The sequence below is a fragment of the Mesoplodon bidens genome (assembly GCF_964165515.1).
Source record: "Mesoplodon bidens genome assembly, chromosome: 6".
NCBI lineage: Eukaryota > Metazoa > Chordata > Mammalia > Artiodactyla > Ziphiidae > Mesoplodon > Mesoplodon bidens.
The window spans coordinates 19,244,557-19,258,188 of NC_138162.1; positions in this window are offsets into that span (position 1 = coordinate 19,244,557).

Below are 13,632 nucleotides of genomic sequence, written 5' to 3' on the forward strand. Positions count from 1 at the left end.
AGCCTCTGTTTCATCACCTGTAAAACAGTGTATCTCAGAAAGTCGTGGTAATTAAATGAGCTAGTTTGAGTAACACATATTGTTAAGTCGTGGCAGGGACTTCCCTTTACTCTGATGCTAGGGTGAGGGAAGAAGCTAGTTTGGGAAAGCAAGGGGAGCATTTCATTCATTCGTGTATCTCTTCATTTATCTCAACATAATGTGTCAGGAGCTGGCAATACCGAGATGAATAAAGCACAGCCCCCAACCTCAAGAAATTCAGCTTCTAGGTGGAAAGACAGACACACACATAGGTTATTGATCCCCTAGTGTGAGAACTACTGCATACAAGTACAAGAAATACAGCAGTCCACTTCTAGAAGCATGCCATGGAGAGATAAACATGTGTGTCCATGAAAAACACGGACAGCGGTTCCCCCCTTAATTTCGGGGGATACATTCCAAGACCCCTAGGGCATGCCTGAAACCGCGGGTCATGCCGAACTCTCTATACACTATGTCTTGTCCAGCATCATTACTCTTGCACTTTGGGGCCATAAGGGTGACTTGAACACAAGCACTGAGATACCACAACAGTCAATCTGATAACTGAGATGCAGTTATTGGATTATATATACAGGTGGGTACCACCTGATTAGATTTTAAAACACACAAAATATTTTGTATTTTTCACAGATGTGTGCATTTGTATATATATAAAGGTATTTTTCCAGTGGACTAGAACACACAACAAACTCATGAACCTGGTTGCTTCTGGGGAAGGTAGGAAGAAAACGGGTCTGGGGATAATGGTCAAAGGGGACTGTAATTTCATCTGTAGTGTTTCACTCGTGTCTAAAAAACTAGAAACAAATATGACAAAGCCTTAGCGTTTGTTAATCTGGATAGTGGTAATGTGCATGATATTATTCTTTATACCTTTCTACATTTTTTTTATTTCTCAAAATAAAAGTAATGAAGGCAGAGCAATGCATTGTACAAAGAAGAATGTTAGAAGCGTCCGTCCTTCAGTTAGCCTAAGCTGACCCTGGAGTGAATGTTAGAAGGCCACGGCCAGAGGGTGGGATCAAGGCTGGTAGGGGTCAGTCAGCGGTCGTGGAAGACCGTGGAGACTTTTGGTGCATCATGTTAACACTGTCTGGGAGTCAGCAGAAAACTTTGAAGAAATGAAGACCTAGGTTTCACTCCTTACCACTTACTAATATAACAAGGTCACAAATGCAATCCCACATCAACTTTGAAATGTATTACTTTCTCTCATGAATCTAGAGACCTAATCTTCATGCCAGTTAGCAGATAAAGTGTGGACTTTAACTTTTATATAACTTATACTTAACTTACGCCAATAATTTAAATAAACCCTTTAGAAACTTCTCAGTTTCTCTAGGAGAATAAGGTCCAATCTCGAAAGTGATGGTTTTCACCTACCCCCCGGCCGCCCCGCAACTCCTCTTCGAGATGGCACCTGGGTGTGGCTTACGGAACCTTAGGATGGAAGGGAAATGCTGGAGCCCTGAGGCACAAAGCCAGTTGGAGGCTGGTGTCAGAAGTAACAACCTTGATCTACCTAATTGCAGACTGACCTGCTACTGCTTGCAACTAAAGTCTGCAACAGGTGAAATTTGAGGTCTGCTGTGTTTCTCTCTCTGTCTGGGCAAAGTCTGGGTGCTCCCTGGCTAACTCAGCCCCACCACTTCTACACCTTTCTGAGGCCTGGCTGTGAGTCCCTTTGACCTCAGACCAACTGGTTTGTTATGTCTGCAGCCTTCTCCACAGAACTACCTTGGTCTTCTCTGAAAGATCTTCTAACCAGTACCCCACCCCAGCACTCTGCTGTGCACAGCACATGGGAATCAAAGGCAACTTGAAAGGACTAAGGCTCTTGGCCTCACAGATGCTTCCCTGCCATGTTTACTTTTAGATAGCTGCCCTTAACATTTGTATGATGGCCTGTGAAGCAGTTCTGCCTGGCAGCTCCACAACCACAGAGTGGAAATAAGAACCACCTTCTGTTCTAGATGTTTCCTTCATTTATCTAAACTACTTCTCTTTTCTTGGTCAAATGGCCACATAGGATGTTTCAATCCCCTCTCCTTCCCACCCAGCCTCCTTTCCATCAAAGCCTTAGCTGATGTAATGGTTGATTTTATGTGTCAACTTGGCTAAGCCATGGTACCCAGATATTTGATGGAGCAAGTCTGGATGTTGCTGTGGAGGTATTTTTTAGATGAGGTTAACATTTAAATCAATAGACTCTGAGTAAAGCAGATTGCCCTCCATAATGTGGGTGGGCCGCATCCGATCACTTGAAGGCCTTAAGGAAAAGACTCACCCCACCTCAAGGAAGAGGGAGTTCTGCCAACAGTCTGCCTTCAGACTCAAGCTGCAACACCAACTGTTCCTTGGGTCTCCAGCCTGCTGATCACCCTTTTTTTTTTTCTCTAGTTTTCAAGGCTATGGTCTTACTAAGGAAGACAAGAACCTGTAATCTGAGATAATGAACTTGAAGGAGGTAGGAGACTACAAGGAAACCATGGTTAAAGAAGAAACATGTGAATTTGTTCTTACAAATTTTCATCGCTATTACACTATGTGACCTTGGACAAGTCATTTCACACCTCTGAGCTTCTATTAGTCTCACAAAGTTCCTCAACTAATCAAGATATTATCATCCTTGGTGTTAGTACTTGTTTTTGGAGGTTCTACCAAGCACCAGTCACAGTGCAAAATTTAACTGGGATCCTGGGATTGTGAGTGTTGGAGTTTGAGGTTTTGCAGAGGTGGGGATCAGATGATGAAGTTGGCACTCAAGGGTCACAGTTAGGGTTGTAAAGGCCAGATGTACACAATGTAAGTGTTAGATGACCAAGTCATGGCTGGATTATAAGATCCAGGTGGAGGGTAGAGCTGAGACCAGCACATGGTCAGCTGTGATAGGACCAGTGATGTGGAAGCAGTGGGATCACAGTTGAGAGACAGAGAGTAACAATGGCTATTTCTTCCCACATCTCTTGGCCTAGAAGATGGGATCCTAGTAAATTTGTCTTTGATCCAAAAAAACCCATCTGTGCTAGAGCCAGATTTACCTTCTGCCCTGCCAGGTAAGGAGCGAATGTTCTAGCAAATTCACCCATGGAGTCTGAGAATGGGAAATTCCCCTGGAAGCCCAGAATGAACCTGGGCCAAACTCTGGGCTTTTTCTGAGCAAACATTTTGAGAGAAACCATAGCGATGATGATGTGGAAGAGCGACCGGGGCTGTCCCCTTTCACAGAAGCAAGGCTGATGAAAACACAGGGATTAGAACAGATGAATCATTGCCAGTCCTCTCCCTGAGACCGTCTGCTAGTGGCAACTCAATAAATACCGGATCTCCGAAAGCGCTGACGAGTCACCCACCGGGCCTGGGAGTTAGAGAGCTCGCTTCCGAACTTGGTGGGAGGAGAAAGCGGGAGTGGAGACATGGGGGCGTATCCCCCTTCCCGAATTCATGTTCCTCCTTTTGGTAAGATAATGTCCTACTCTTTCAGAAGTGTGGGTGATTCTAGAATCTAGATGAATGGTGCCTGCAATCCCAACCTTCCGTCCCTCCGGTGTGGGTGGGAATTCATGGGTGGGCTCCTCTATGACTTCTGCCCTTTGATGGCAAGGAGGAGTATGCTTGGAGGCAAGGGGGCATCTGCTCTGCTTTGGGTTATTAACAGTGAGGACAAATTAAAGGTCTTTAGAGCACGTCCTCAGACAGAATCTAAGGTGAGTAGAGCTTTAAAAGAGGCAATGTTCCGTTTGGTGTCTTGACTACAGTGGTGGATACACAAAGTGACATTCGTGGTAAAATGTACAGAACAACACACACAATACATACATGCACAGAGGCAGAGGGAATGAGAAAAAGAGACAGAGACAGAGAGAGAAGTACAAGTAAATTTGGGGAAATTTAAATAACATAGTGGGTTCTATCAATCTCAATATCCTGGTGTCAATATTCTCTCATACCATAGTTCTGCAAAGTATTACCATTGGGGGAAACTGGGTGAAGGATACACAGAATCTCTCCATACTATTTCCTTAAAAAAAAACAAACAAGTTTATAGAGATATGATTCATGTAACGTACAATTCACTCATGTAACGTGTACAGTTCAACAGCTTTTAGTATATTCACAGAGTTGTATATCCATCACCACAGTTTTAGAACATTTTAATTATCCCCAGAAAAGAAACCCTGCCTCTGTTATCTATCATTCCCCAATGCCCCCATACCCCTAAGCCATAGGAAACTGCTAATCTACTTTTTGTCTCTATAGATTTGTCTGTTTTGGATATTTCATATAATTGAAATCATACAATAGGTGGTCCTTTGTGACTGGCTTCTTTCACTTAGCATTTATTGTAGCACGTATCAACATTTCATTTCTTTTTATTGATGAACAATATCCCATTGTATGGATATACCACATTTTATCATCTATTCATTAGTTGATGGACATAGGGTTGTTTCCACTTTTCGGCTATTATGGATACTTTCACTATAAATACTCTCTTAAATGTATACCTAGCAATGGAATTGCTGAATTATATGTTTACATTTAACAAATTTTTGACAAATTGCCAGACTGTTTTTCAAAACAGCTACACCATTTTACATTCCCATCAGCAGTGTGTGAAGGTTCAAGTTTCTCCATATCCTCACCAACACTTGTCATTTTCTCTCTTTTTTTATTATAATCATTCTGGTGGGTGTGAAATGGTATCTCACTGTAATTTTCATTTGTATTTCCCTAATGGCTAACGAGGTTGACCATCTTTTCATGTGCTTGTTGGCCATTGTATGTTTTCTCTGGAGAAATGTCTTTTCAAATCTTTTGCCCACTTTTTGAGTTCTTCATATTATTATTATTGATCTCTGTATTATTTCTAACAATGGCATATGAATTTACAATCTACAAAATTAAATTTTTTGAAAGAAAGAATATTGGGGAAAATGGAAGGGTATTTAGGGAAAAAAAAAGTGTGAGTGAAAAAACAACCTCAAAAGGTTATATACTGTATAATGATATTTATGTAACATATTTGAAATGGCAAAATTATAGAAATGGAGAACAGATTAGTGGTTGCCAGGAGTCAGGAATGGGATGGGGTGCAGGAGAGGGAGGTGGATGTGACTATAAAAGGGCAACACTAGGGCACAGACCCGTGGAAACGCTCTACACCTTGATTATATCAATGTCTGCACCCTGGTTGTGACATGGTGCCACAATTTTGTGAGATGTTACCAATGGGGAAAAGTGATAAATCCAGTAATACACCAGATCTCTTGGACCGGTCTACCTTATCTCTAATAGTAGTGAATCTACAACTATCTCAAAATAACAGTTTAATTAAAAAAAGAGAGAAAGGCAGTTCCTTCACAGATCTACTTACAGTTCTACCAGATATTAATTGTGAGATTTTTGGGCAAATTAACATTGTCAGTTTTTCCACCTGTAAAATGGGGATAATATCTACTCATGATGGTGGTAAGAATCAAATAAAAATAAAAGTGAAAAAAACTCATAACTAATGAAGCATTACTACTACTACTACTGATACTACTAGAATATTCTCTGTCCTCAATATACATCCCTTAGTGGATACCTCAATATCAGAAACGTCCACTCATCATCATCCGACTTCTCTGTTGATAATGTAGCCATGTTGAGAAAGGTACCAGAACACACTTATTCATATTCAGGCGGGAGTGATTGTGGTTGCTAACATGAAAGCATTCAGGTGCTTTGAAGGGCTCAAGATTGGGAGGAAATGGCCAAGATCTAGGCGCTCCTCCAGGCCTCTCAAAAAGGAGGGGCACGAGAGAGCCACCCTGGAATCAGGTCACAAGTTTGATGGACTCTTAGTACCTGGAGGCTGGGACTTTTGATGTACATGCCTGCATATAAGTTTACTCTTAACCTTGTGGCCTGGGGAAGACCACTTCTCCTCCCTGCCTGCTAAGCAGGAATAACCATGCCTGCCTTACAAAGCTGGTCTGAGGACCACCCACATGAGATAATTCAGTGTTTCCCAAACTTCAGTCATTCCGGCACCAGCATCCTCATTTCTACCAAATTCACTTAACTCCAGAATTGTCAATTATTTACTGTTCTTTTTTTTTTCATTAAATCAACCTTCCTGTTTACCCAACTATCCTTGTTTGTTAAAGAAAACAAAAACAGATGCATGTTTGTTCACATTTTAACATCTTTGAAAGCAGCATGCTTACACTCAATGGTGTATGATGGTCAGTTAGTAGAATGATATTTCTTTCTTAATGGAATATACAATAATGATGTTTGTATAACCAGCAGCATTTAGATTCTATTATATATGGAATGTCACTTCTTTAAGTAAAAAACTAGGTTGTTTATTAAAAATAGAAGGAACAATTTAAATGAATAGATTTTATTAAATTACACTTTAATTGAATTTCCAACAGAATTAAATTTCAGCTAAAGCATGCTGCCTGCAAATACGTTAGCCTGAGGCCTGCTCCTAATCTGTTAAAAAAGAGAAATTTAGTGAGCAAAGAGGGTTAGCAATGACCTACTAGCACTAAACTGATAGGAGCTTCATGATGAAATATAGTATATAAGTCCATGTTGCTGATAGTTATGCTATGCAGCACCTAAAGCTGTCTCCGTTAGCAGCAAGTATCTGCCTTTAAAAAGCACCTGGGAAAAAGCAATGAGTACCCTAGCAGACAAGACTTGCCTCACTGCTTCTGGGAATTGGAGGCGATACACTTAGCACCCCTAGCAGAATAGAAGAGTACAGTGTAGTGGGTCCACAGAGATACCATGTGGCAGTTAGAAAAGTCAACTACAAGTACATCCATGGAGGTGGATAGAGTCTTAAAATAAAATATTGAGTGAAGGGAGAAGAAACTGAATAAAATATATATCATGGCACCATATATGTATAAATTAAAAGCTTACACATTCACCGTGAATACTACACACTTTAAAAAATATACACACATCCTTATGATCGGGTGGGGGGAGGATAAAGGAGGGGACCAAGGGTGCAAGGAAGAAACTAATATTAATAAAATAAAAATGTAACAAGAGGCTGTTGTTCCAATGATGATACTATGCTCTGAGACAGAGTATATAACTCAACTATCCCTATAAAAATATAACTCTAAATGTAAAACTCCTATCAATATCATACGTGTATACAGTAGGTATGCAATGAATGCTAATTGCTTGACTTTACGATAATCTACAAAGACTGTCTAGCGTGCCTTCAAGAATTCCAAGTAGTAATGAATTCCAAGTAGTAATGAATTCCAAGTGGTACTGAATTCTCAGTGGCTGTTTCTAGGTTGATGTCACACATCCTCTGAGTAGCCCCCTGGATTGGTCCTGGTCCCCCTACTCCTACATACACACACACACACACACACACACACACATCCTGAACTCCTCTAGTTCAGGGTGACCCACGACCAAAAGTCACCCCTCCCCAGCACCATGGGGTATCTGAAGCCAAGCTGACTTCCCTGAAACAGACTTCCAGACCTAAGAGTTGAGCCAGGGGGACACTGCTTAGGGACTGATTCCCACTATCACATTTTACAGGTGGGAAACTGAGGCCAGAGAGGGGCAGAGACTTGAGGAAATCGCACAATGAGTAAGAGGCAGTTCCATGACTAGAACCAGGCTGTTTTCCTTCCATACGTGCACACATCCTCCCCCTTCCACACACAGCCTGCAATGCCCTTTATCTGACCTACCAATATAAACCAGTGGCAAGGCTGCTGAGATAGAATTTCCATGTTGATGGGGCAGATATTCATGTCTAGGGCGCTGCTCACCAGCCCCTGGGGAACTCAGACATCAGGAAGCCAGGAAATTGCTATGGGGGCCATGAGTACCCTTGCAGACTAGACAGAAGTGATAACCGCGCCAAAGGTGTCATTTCTTAATGCATAATCACTAAGATGATCACTAAGAGTGATAGAAAGTCAGGCCCGTAGGTTGCCTAGCATCTTCGCCTCAGAGACAGGGTGGGTGGTAGATGTAATAAAAGTGGTGGTCGGGGGAGGGGCAGGGGCGTAAGTCATTTTGTGAGAGTTGTCTCATATTCCCGAAGTGTATACCACTATCTCCTTCTTAACAGACACTAAGAGACTTCAAAAGGCTAAGTAACTTGCCACAATTATTCATAAAGCTAGTGAGAGGCTGAAAAGTGATTTCACAGAGTGTGTCTGTCTCCAAAGCCTTAGTTTCCCACTCCCCACCCCACCACCCCCAGTCCTTGGACCCCAAGAAGACAATACGAGGTTCCATGGAAGTTTAGAGAAGAAGGAGCTTGACGACGCGGGTAGATCCAGGAGGATTTCATGTGCCTCCACCACTTGACGCAGGACTTAAATGAAGAATATGATGGGTACAGGTGGACTGGGGAAGGGCGTTGCAGCTGGAGAGAACACAGGGATGGGGGAGCACAGTGCAGACCTGGTCCACCAAGCGGTGGTAGGATGAGAACCTCAGGTGAGGGAAGTGGAGCAGAGACAGATGGGTATGAAGGATGGCTCCCTGCAGATGGAGGGAAGCCCCGCCAGCAGGATGAGGGGTCAGTGTGCATCACAGGGGGCCCTGCAGAGTTCGCTTTGTGGAGGGATTTTAAAGTGGAGAATGGCTGGGGCAGTTCCCCATCCTCCCCAGAGCCATTGTGGCTGAGAGAGGGGAGGGTCAAGAACACAGGTTTTGGGTCAAAGTGACTTGAGTTTGAGTCCTAACCTTGCCAGGAAGTTAGCTATCACCTTGGGTGAGAGGCTTATCCTCTTATATAACACTTAGAACAGGCCTAGCACATAGTAAATACTCAATAGGAGTTAACGATGATGAGGATAATGATGATGATGATGAAGAAGAAAAAGGTAATGATGACAACACAGAAGAAGGAGGAAGGAGAGGAGGAGGAGGAGAGTGCAGTAAAAATGTGTTGTGATGTAGAGGGGAGGGGGCTCCATGAGCCAGGACTTACTGAAGAGTGAGGACTCACTACGTCTGTCCAGCTGGTAGGATTCTGAGAAACAGTCTGGAGACATGGTCAGGAATCTCTCCATGCCAAGACTCTCGTCTTCTGCTTTGCCTGTTCCGTGATAGTTCCCAGCACCTTGCTGGATCTATATACAACAACAACAATAACCAGGCATTGAGAAACCCCACGTGCTACCCACTCTGCTGGGTGCTAGAAATCAAATCCTAAAATGAACTAGACCCCATTCCTGCCCTCAAGGAGCTTGCAGTCTAGACGGTGGGGTTGGGGAGAGGCACATACACACAGGCAACCACCTGGAGCCTGGAGGAGAAAAACCGAGCCCTTGACTGCTAGGTTGAGCTTCACGTGAAGAGCTGGGTGCTGGGGCGGGGTTGGGGGGGGGATGCGAAGAGGGGGGTAGGGGCAGGGGAGAAGAGGGCACTAAATAAAAGGCATTCAGGAAGAAAGAACAGAGGCTCCATGAGCTCAGCTCCCTGAATCTGACAGAAGACTAGAAAACCAAGTGTGAAAAGAACAGAAATTGGGCAGTTCCGGGGTTCTAGGTAGCAGGAAATAACCAGTAGTTTTGACCATGCCTTGGAATGAATGTACTCCAACTGTTTTTCCATTTTCGCCTCTTTTGCTCAGGATTCAAAGTCCTGAAGGTCCATTGTTTGGTTTCAGGGAGGTGGGACATGAGGAACTTTCATCATGGAAGCAGGTTCATTTCCAGAAAGAAAATCCAGTGGGTGTTGCCAAAAGTGAGGAAAAGATATAGATGACCAGAGAGAAATAAATATTGACTATATCTTGGGCAGACACAGCTAGTTTACCACCCAGTGTCCTCTGATTTGGTTCAATGAGGCAAAATGCCCAGTTCAAAATCCCCCCGCCCCCTCCCAGACATTCTTGCAACTAGAAGTAGTTGTAAGATCCAGTTCTGGCCCACGAAACACGGGCAGAATCCAATGGCTGGAGCTTGTGGCTAACCTCTTTGAAAGGAAATGCCCCCTTTAGCATTTGATCTTTCCTTTCTTGGCACCTGAAAACAGTTGTGACACCTATAGGAGCAGCAGCCATCCTGTCACCTGAAATTGAAAGCAATATTCTAGAGCTGCAGATGGGAGGGCAGAAGGAAGGAGCCTGGGTCCTCGATGACTTTGTAAAACTACTTACTTTATAGTGGAGACAGATGGAAACTCAAGTAGTCTGACTCCAGAACCCACTTTACAATTAATTTGACCAGTGTCTGTGGTAGGGGGTTGGGGGAGGGTGGTCTCCTTTCATTGGAGCTCAACTCTCAAATGACTCTATGTAGGAAGCCTTGCCTGAGCCCCAGAAGAAATCAAGAGGCCCCCATTTTGTAGGTTTGTGGCTCACCAGTCTTTTCCCCCAGGCAGTTACCACAATTATTGGTGCCACTGTTTGTATAATGCCTGTGTCCATTACCAGATTCTGAGCTTTGCAAGGGTCTAGTCAATATCTCTATCTCTATTTCTCTATATCCATATCCACATCCCTATCTATATCCATATCAATATCCACATATCTATCACCTATCTATCTGTCTAAAACCATGGTGTCCCTAGTGCCAGCACAGTGCCATGTATGGCATAAGTCCTCAAGTCTTTGCTAAGTAAGTGAATAAATGAATGCATTGAATGAAAGCCATGAGTAGAAACCGTATCTTCAGGCTCCTCCATTTCCTTTATTTCTACTGAGAAGAAGACATGGATAAACAAATTGGGGAGTCCTCGGTTCTTTATAAGAGCACAGAGAGCTCCGAAGATTCGGGGGCTGATTGCTCAATGTGTTGTCTCTCCAGGGACTTCCTTTGAGCATCACCTGGCTTCTTAGGGTGCAAACCGATTCTAAGGGCATGTCTATTTCCCTCTTTAGGAGAGCTTTGGTGGAAAAAATGTTGGTCCCGCCTAAAGTCTGGGGATCAGGTGGGTGTGATTACTGAGATTCATGCTCTCTGCCATTGCCCTGACTGTCCCCCACCACTGTTCGATCCCTGGGGCTGGTGGCAGAAAGCAGCAAGCCTTTCTGCAGCTCTGAATCAGGGCTGCCTTTGCATCGTGCCCTGTCAAAGCCACATCAAAGGCTCGAGGTGGGTTGCCGGGTCTACACTGAAAGTCCTTGGGAGCCACAGCTCAGGGAGGCTCGGGGTTCCTGAGGCAGCCGCTGGCTACCTGGGGGACCAGGTACTTTCCTGAAGAGAACACATCATTTAGCTCTTCCTGTGATTTTACTGTAAACCCTTGGTTTATTACGCATCTAAGAGGAAGGATGGGGCAAAGAAAGAGACACAGAGATACAGGGGAGGTTTGATCTGAAAGAAGCAGAGCAAATAACACCGGCTTCTTACATGTTCAGAGCAGTGAGACACAAGCCCCCTTCTGAGAAGTGGAGACCAAGGCCCAGAGAGGGAAAGTGACTGCCCGGGGACCAGGAGGCTGAGAGGGCAGGAAGAAAAATCCAAGCCTCATGATGCTTTGCCCGCTGTTCTTTCCACACATCTGGACAGCCACTTTTCCTGAGACCCCCCCCAAAGAAGGAGGGGCGGCAGCTTCATGCACTCAGGGCCACGTAGCTCATGGCAAAGTGCACTTAGATGTCCTCCATTCTACCAGGTGCCAGTCACTGCATCGGGCATCTTAGAAAACACAGAAATGAAAAAGCCAAGGGCTCTACCCTCACAGAGCTCCCAATCCAGTGGAGGAGACAGCTACATGCACAGCTCAAGCCAATGCCGGGCCCACTGGGAGAAGGGTTAGAGGTGCACAGAGGAAGCATGGAGGGTGAGGATGGGAGAGATACGGTGGACTGGGAATCAAAAAAGGCCTCCTGGCCTTTGGGGTGAGCGTGTGTTCACTGGAGGAAGAAAAGTCAGAGGGATACGCACGGCAAAGGCCTCAAGGCGGGGAAGTACGTGGTTACATACTGGTGAGTCAGCGCTCTGATGACTCTTAGCTTATTTGCCGGAGACAGTTGCAGAGAACTAGGAAGGTAATTCCAACGAGCCCTGAAACCCCCAAAGCCAGGAACCTGGCCTTGTTCGTGTCCGAGTGCCCAGTACAGGGCTGGGCACAGAAGAACCAGGCACTGAACGAACGGCATTGGGGCCTGATTGTGGCACCTTTGGGCCTTAATGAAATGTAAAAGAGTGTTATCAGCGTCATCTACTACTACCTTGGAGTTTGGGTAGAAACCCCCCCCCAAAGACCACTTACAAAGCAGTACCTATCAAATACCTTATATTCTGAAGCATGAACATTCTATGTCAAGACTTGAGGGCAGGTGGCCAGACTGACCCTGTCACTCACCTGCAGGCTTTAAGAAAGGGCTTGCAATTCATTCTTCCAGAGGATGAAGAGATCAAAGAACTGGGACCTTTATAGAGAAAGAATTTGCCGGGGTGCTTTGGTTTCCTTCATCCTCAGCCCATCACAGAGGAGGGGAGGGGAACGCACTTCCCCCAACCTCAATCCAAATGAAGGGTCTTTCCAGAGGCTACACAGAATGCTCCACCTGAGGCCCCTGGAATGTGATGGGTGTGAACTCTGGTAGGGAAGGGAAAACTACCTACTGGATCCTTCAAATCTCAACTTCTTTTATACTTCGTATGTCTGAAATTGAACATAAATAGAACATATTTACATTCAGAACGCATCTGCAGCATGGTTTTTTCACTCGTTGGAGTGATTTGTAGATTTGCCCTTGCTGTCGTATTTAGATCTAGTTCATTCAGTTTTAATTTCTGTATGATATGCCATCATGTTTCATTTATGCATTCCTTTATTTTTTTTTCTAAACTACAAAAGGAATGGATGCTCAATACAGAGAACTTGGGATATAAAAGAGGGGATTTTTTAAAGCCTATTACACAGAGTGGTGATTTAGACGAATCAATCCTAGAATCAGTCTGCAGCGTGGAGGCTGGATTGGTGAGGCAGAAACAGGAGGCAAGAGAGAGAATCCTGGTTGGAGTTAACAATGACCTCGTCACACAAGTGATGACTGGGAGCCAGGCTTCAAAGCCCAATTTTGCTCAGACTGCAAACCCCAAGCTCTTTTTCAGGATGTCATGTAATATATCAGCAATAGGGTGCCTGTCAAGACACCAGACAGGGTATCTGTTGAAGGGATGGATTTTAAAGTTATGCTAGTCATTCTTCTATTTAGATATGGAAAAAGAAATTGCTTAGAAAAAACACCTTCTGGGATCCTGAGTTACGTAAATGTAGGTGATACTCAGGGGCAAGGAGAGTCAGGAACTGAATCTTGTATTATTGCGCCACAGCTGTTACTTCCGCAGACCAATTGTATACAAGGCAGCTTGCTGAGAAAGAGGGGTCAAGTTATATAAGGGGTACAGGGTGGGTCTTCTGGGAGAGAAGTGACAAGAGGACTCCACTGCTGCTCACTGAGATTTGATCAGAGGTCCAGGGAAGGGCAACAGACACCAGGAATAAAATTACCTTTAGGAAAAGGAAACACAAGCTAGCACGCAACACAGGGAAAGCTGGTTCAAGTGCAGTACTCAGGCAGAGTGAAGTGAGGTGGGCAGAAATGCCTGGGCTTAAGAGTGTAATTAAAAAGAA